This window comes from Sorex araneus, chromosome 5 (genome assembly GCF_027595985.1).
Source record: "Sorex araneus isolate mSorAra2 chromosome 5, mSorAra2.pri, whole genome shotgun sequence".
NCBI classification, from domain to species: domain Eukaryota; kingdom Metazoa; phylum Chordata; class Mammalia; order Eulipotyphla; family Soricidae; genus Sorex; species Sorex araneus.
The window spans coordinates 51,083,612-51,089,711 of record NC_073306.1 but is presented as its reverse complement, the minus strand read 5'-3'; positions in this window follow the sequence as shown (position 1 = coordinate 51,089,711).

Here is a 6,100-nt window from a genome sequence, read left to right as displayed (position 1 = left end):
TATTCACCAGCTGATGGTTAGTTCAGTTTAGGGCTATTATGATTAATTCATATGCAAATCTTGTCTTTGCATGAATGTTTTCATTTCTCAGAAGTAAATACTTACAAGTGGAATCGCTGGGTCCTAAGGTAGCTGATTTTTTCTTTATTTTGTCTTGGGGCCACACCTGGCAGCACTATGATTACTTCTGGATCAGTGCTTGGGGAGTTCACTTCCCGTAGAGCCCGGGGGCTGCAATACTGGGGTCTGAATCTGGTATTCCTGCATGCAAAGCGCGCGCCCTAGCTCTTTGAACCATCTTTCTGACCCTTCTATGGCAGCTCTGTATGTGTTTTAAGAAAAGTCAAACTGTTTTCCAAAATGGGTATACCATTTTACATCCTGAACTGGAAAAGTATGAGGATTACCTGAGAACTTATTTAAGTAGAGTATTTCCTCATGAATAAAATAGAAATAACTCTGACATTAGAGCATTAAGGGTATGATGTGTGAGACACTGAGCTCAGCACTGGGCTCAGATATGACATAAAAACTTGTCATATCTGATATGACATAAGCACTGTTGTTGTTTGCTTTGACTATGCTAAATCCCAAACTTCAAAACTTGCTTCTTTTGCATGGACTGAATTGTCTTCATTTCTTTACTATAAACTGACATGAGAGTGGCAAATGCCAGACCTTTCTCATTAATCATAGTTCCCCATAGTCTGATAGCACCTCCAGACCTGGTCCCCCCATCCTACGACACAGAATCTTGTGTCAATCCTTATGGCTCAATGAACTTTCCTAGAGAAGAGCTTCATATTGGCAGAGTCAGGCTCCTGAAACAATTATCTTAGCTTTAAGCCCTGTTGGTACCCCTCCTTAGGGTGTCAAGCTACAGATCTCCACAATACATACCCAGAATTCCCACCTGTCAGCTGGACAAGGGAGGAAGGTGCTCCATGCCCCATTCTATTCCTATTTATCTTTTAAGACAACTTGAATAGTATCACTTCCTCCAGGAAGCTTCCCTTAATGCCCCTCCCCTATAATGTATATTACTATAACTGTCACCTCATTTGTGATTATATTTGCATGCATCTATCCTGTATCTTTTTTTTTTTTGGGTCACACCTGGCGATGCACAGGGGTTACTCCTGGCTCTGCACTCAGGAATCACCCCTGACGGTGCTCAGGGGACAATATGGGATGCTGGAAATCGAACCCAGGTAAGTCGCATGCAAGGCAAACGCCCTACCCTCTGAGCTACTGCTCCAGCCCCTATCCTGTATCTTGATGTTAGAACTGTTTTTAATTATGAAAAGGTTTAGCAGGAGCAGAGAGAGGCCCCACGGCAGGAATGAGCAGCATGAGTGAAGGGGAACTTTATCAGAAGCTGACCAAGAAGTTCACTGTGGCTCTGGGCTGTGGGCCGGAGCACCCGGTGAGGCTGGCAAGGTGAAGCCGACCAGTTGTACGATTATACGTGGACTTTCACACCAAGCATCCCCAGCCTTTATTCTGAGGGCAGAAAGGGCAGAAAGTGGCACTATCAGAACTGCATTCCAGAAGGCTCTCTGGGGCAGGAGAGAAAATTTACTCAAATTGCAGCTGCATTAGCTCACTGGAGGCTCCACACAACACAGAACTTAGGTCAGGGGAGATAGTTCAAAGGACTCTGAATTTAAACAAAGTTAAACAATTGAGTTTAACTTGCATTTAACTCAATGCAAGTTAAACAAACTCAAACTTGCATTGAGTTTGTTTAATGCAAGAGCTCCAGGTGGACACCCAGACCCTCATGGGGCTGAGCACCATCAAAGTGACCCCCTCCCCAAAAACACAAAAACAGAATTCTGAGTCCCACGTTGATTGTGCTTCTTATTCAGAGGGGATTGAAGAGTTTAGGAAGCCCCTTTTTTCTCCCAGTTTTAGGCCACACCTGGCGGTGTTGAAGGGTAACTCTTGGCTCCATGCATTAAAATGATTCCTGGCGGGGCTTGAGGACCATATGGGATGCTGGGACTCAAATTTAGGTCGGTTGCATGCAAGGCAAACACCATCCCTGCTGAACTATCTCCAGCTCCTCAGGAACCTAATCTCTTACAATTTACCAGCTAATGCTGGTCTAAGGACACTTTGAAAACCTCTGATTTTCTGGCTGCAGAAGAGTGAGCAGCAGAGAGAATACTGAGAAATTTTCTCTGTTGAAATGGCCCTGTGAGAAGTGGTGGGGATGGGACAGGGAAGTCCACATCTTGGATGGAGGAGCCACTAAGTGCTCATTGTCCAATGGTGAGGTTTCCTTCAGGTGTGGAGATCAGTTACTGTTTCTGGGGAAAAATGAGTTTGCCAAATGTGCTCCTGACAGGGGGAGCCCCACCCCCCCTCACCAGGGTACCAACCTCCAGAAACACAACAGGACAAGGTGTTGAGTTTGTTTAATGCCCAATCATCACAACGCAAGGAAGCTTCAGTAATGTGCTCCAGGCAGGCCACAGAGTGAAACCCGGTCAGGGCCAAGTACCCCTGATTGAGTCTCAGCACTGGGTCAGGCTTCTCAGGCCATTCCCTCCCGAGATATGTGCGCCTAGGACAAGGCTTCTTCATGCACCCAAGAGCCAGCAGTCTGTCTGGCTGGGCTTGTGGTCACTGAGGGTCCCCGTGGGAGGACAGGGCCCCAGGATGCTTTGAGAATCTCAGGACACAAGAACGAGAAAACTGCTTACAAACCATCCCCAAAGGCTTCTGTTCAAATATGCGCTAAGTCACACAAGGATCAGGCACGAGAACAACCAAGTTCTTGCTAAAATAAAATAAAACACTCAACAGCAACAACAACAAAAACCAACTAAATACTGTCAGAACTGCAGCTGAGAATACTGGGGGGCAAAAACAAAGCCAAAGCTATCAGAGCCAGTTTTATGAGCTTCACCATCACACGCTCCTTTCCTGCGGCTGAGGAGGTTTTCGAACACTTGCCACGGGAAGGGACACAGGAGAACATCCCCGTGTTAAATCTCTTTGACTGTCCAAGTCTACTGAACAACTTAGCCAGTCTTTCAGTCCCTGGGGACAGGAGTGATTTGGGGGCTGCAGATGAGTCTGGGAAACTTCCTGGCAAAAAAAAATTTACCACAGAAAGAAAATTGACTTCTCTTCTGCCCTAATTAAAAAAAATTTATCTGGCCCCCAAAAGAATTATCACTCAGAAATATGTTCTTAAAGAACGCAATAGAACTGGGGAGGTTTCAAGTGTCACTCCGAAAAGAGGAAAAGGCTTGTTTCCCACCTAGTCGCTTGGCTTGGGCCTAGGCAGTTGAACCCTGGGCCAAACTGAGTGGGGAAAAGACAGCAGAGCACGGCCGGGGCACAGGACTTGGGCCTGACTGCCCCTTTGTCCAGTCTTCTGACTGGGTATTTCGGAAATGGGCTTAAATTAGAGTCAGACTTCACCATTAAGCTCATTCCTGATGGGTCCTGAGGTCTCTTCTTCCTTGTCTTGGATTTACTTCTCAGAAAGCTCTGGAAAGAGCCCAAAGGGATGGAAGTTGAACACTGCTGTCCTGAGAGGCGGCGTTCAGCCAACTGGCAGCCCACCAGAGAGCTGAAGACAGCAGCACTAGACCCAGCCCCACACAGCCCGACACGATGCCCACAGCCCAAGGTGGCCACATGGCCTTTGGCATTCTGGGCTTCAAGATGGACTTCTGGGGGCTGGAGAAATAGTACCGGAGGGTAGGGCGGGTACTTTACATGGAGTTGACCTGGGTTCAATCTCCAGCACCCCATCTGGTCACCTGAACCCACCAGGAGTGATCCCTGAGTGCAGAGCCAGGAGAACTCCTGAGCACTGCTGAATGTGTCCTCCTGCCCCCCACCCCACACACACCCAAGTTGGTCTTCTGACAGACCCCTGTGAGTCCTGGGGGAGAGAAAAACTATGGTATTTCTGTAAAGCAAACAAAATCAGTGCTTTTTAGGGGCTGGAGCGATACACAGCAGGACAGGAGCTTGTCTTGCATGCAGCCGGCCTGGGTTCATCCCATATGGTCCCCAAGCCCACCAGGACTGATTCCTGAGTGCAGAACCAGGAATAACACTTGAGCACCACAGGGTGTGGCCCCCAAACAAAATAAAATTTAAAAAATCAGTGCTGTTTATAGAGCTGACACCTGGGACCTGCTGGCCAGGCCTGAGAGGGGACAAACTGGGGAACCCAGGAAGTTCAGCAAATGACAAGACACAGCTGTCCCCAACTGGGCATGAGCTCCCATGTGTCACCATCTCCAAACAAGCCTACCTTCTAAACCTCAGATGTCAGCAGGACAGTTCAGGAATAACCCAATGGGGACAACTTCATATCTAAACCAACTTAATGCTACAAATGTTTTTTTTTTCCTTCTCCTTAAAAGTGCTACCCAGCTGAGCCCCTGAGGAAAGGCACAGACTTGGTTTAGCCCAGAGCACTTCCAGTCCCAGGCTGGATAGAGGAGAAAAGCCGATAACCCTGGGCCCCACACACACACACCAGCTGGGACACGGGGATAATGCAGGGTGTCCTTGGAGGCGTGTGGTGAAGTCAAAAGACTTTTCGGAACCCCAATCCCAAAGAGGTAACATGAGCCCATCTCCCCATTAACTGCCAAGGTTTGGTCTGAATGGAAAAGTCCTCCCTGTCACGTCTCCAGAAGGAGCTGACAGGTCACCAAGTCCAGTCATGTCTGTCCTTGGGGGATGAGGGGGAGGGTCTGTGTGAGAACTATGAGGGAGGAGGTCCTTCAAGAATCATTCCCTTTGGGGGGCTGGAGTGATAGCACAGCGGGTAGGGCGTTGCCTTGCACGCGGCCGACCCAGGTTCAAATCCCAGCATCCCATATGGTCCCCTGGGCACTGCCAGGAGTAATTCCTGAGTGCAGAGCCAGGAGTAACCCCTGTGCATCGCCAGGTGTGACCCAAGAACCAAAAAAAAAAAAAAAAAAGAATCATTCCCTTTGGGGCTGGAGCGATAGCACAGTGGGTAGGGTGTTTGCCTTGCATGTGGCCGACCCGGGTTCGATTCCCAGCATCCCATTTGGTCCCCTGAGCACCGCCAGGAGTAATTCCTGAGTGCAGAGCCAGGAGTAACCCCTGTGCATCGCTGGGTGTGACCCAAAAAGAAAAAAAAAAAACCAAAATCATTCCCTTCAACTAACAGCAAAAAACAATCCTTCTAGGGAGGAAGGACCATATTCATGGCCACCAGAGAGGGGCCTTGGGACAATTTCTGGGCTTAATCTCACCCTTCTCCATGTGGGCGCTGCCTGATTCCCACATCCCCAGGGCAAGGCAAAAACAGAGGAAAGATGCCCACAGGAAGCTCTTCCAGCTGCTTCCACATTCCTGTGGGGATTATTTTTACATTCTGAGGGGAGGAGAGGTAAGATTCCAAAGGAAGGGTGTCTCTTAACCAGCTGCTCCTGTTTCCTCAGGGGCCTCAAGGGGAAGTCTCTGTCTCCCTGAAAACTCTCTGGACCAGGGACCAGGAAGCTCAACTGGAGCTTCTGCTGAGGGCAGGGGAGGCCCAAGGACCGGCAGGCTCGCTTAGGAGAATTACAAGGCCTAAGTGCAATTAAGAGTTCCAGCAGACAGAACGGCCCCTCAGGGCCCAACGCCTCATCACTGTGAGGCAATCAGGGTGGTGGCCTGGGTGCCTGGAAGCCAAGGCCTGCCCTGTGCTGGACCCATCAGAGAAGTCCAGCAAGAAAACGAGAATCTTCTTCCCTGCTAAAACTCAGGGAAAACAAACCAAACTCAACCTGAAATAAACTTCAAGGCAGTAAGTGCTTCCTGATAAGCCGAGGGTGCTAACTATCCCTCAGAAGGAGGTGGCAGGGCCTTCCTCTGGACCTGGTCATCTCACCTGTGGCCCTTCCTGTGAGAGGTCAGACGTAAGAGACTGGGGGAGCTTTCCCAGGCCCCGCGTCCACACAGATGGACTGGACCCAACCCCTGACATTCTCCTCACTCCCTCCTCCACATCCCCCAGCCGGGGGGCTTCAAAGGAGCCAAGGAGGCCCCGAGCCCTGCGGGCAGCCCCTTGTGTCCGATGTCCCTGTGCAGGCGGAGGGCCAGTCAG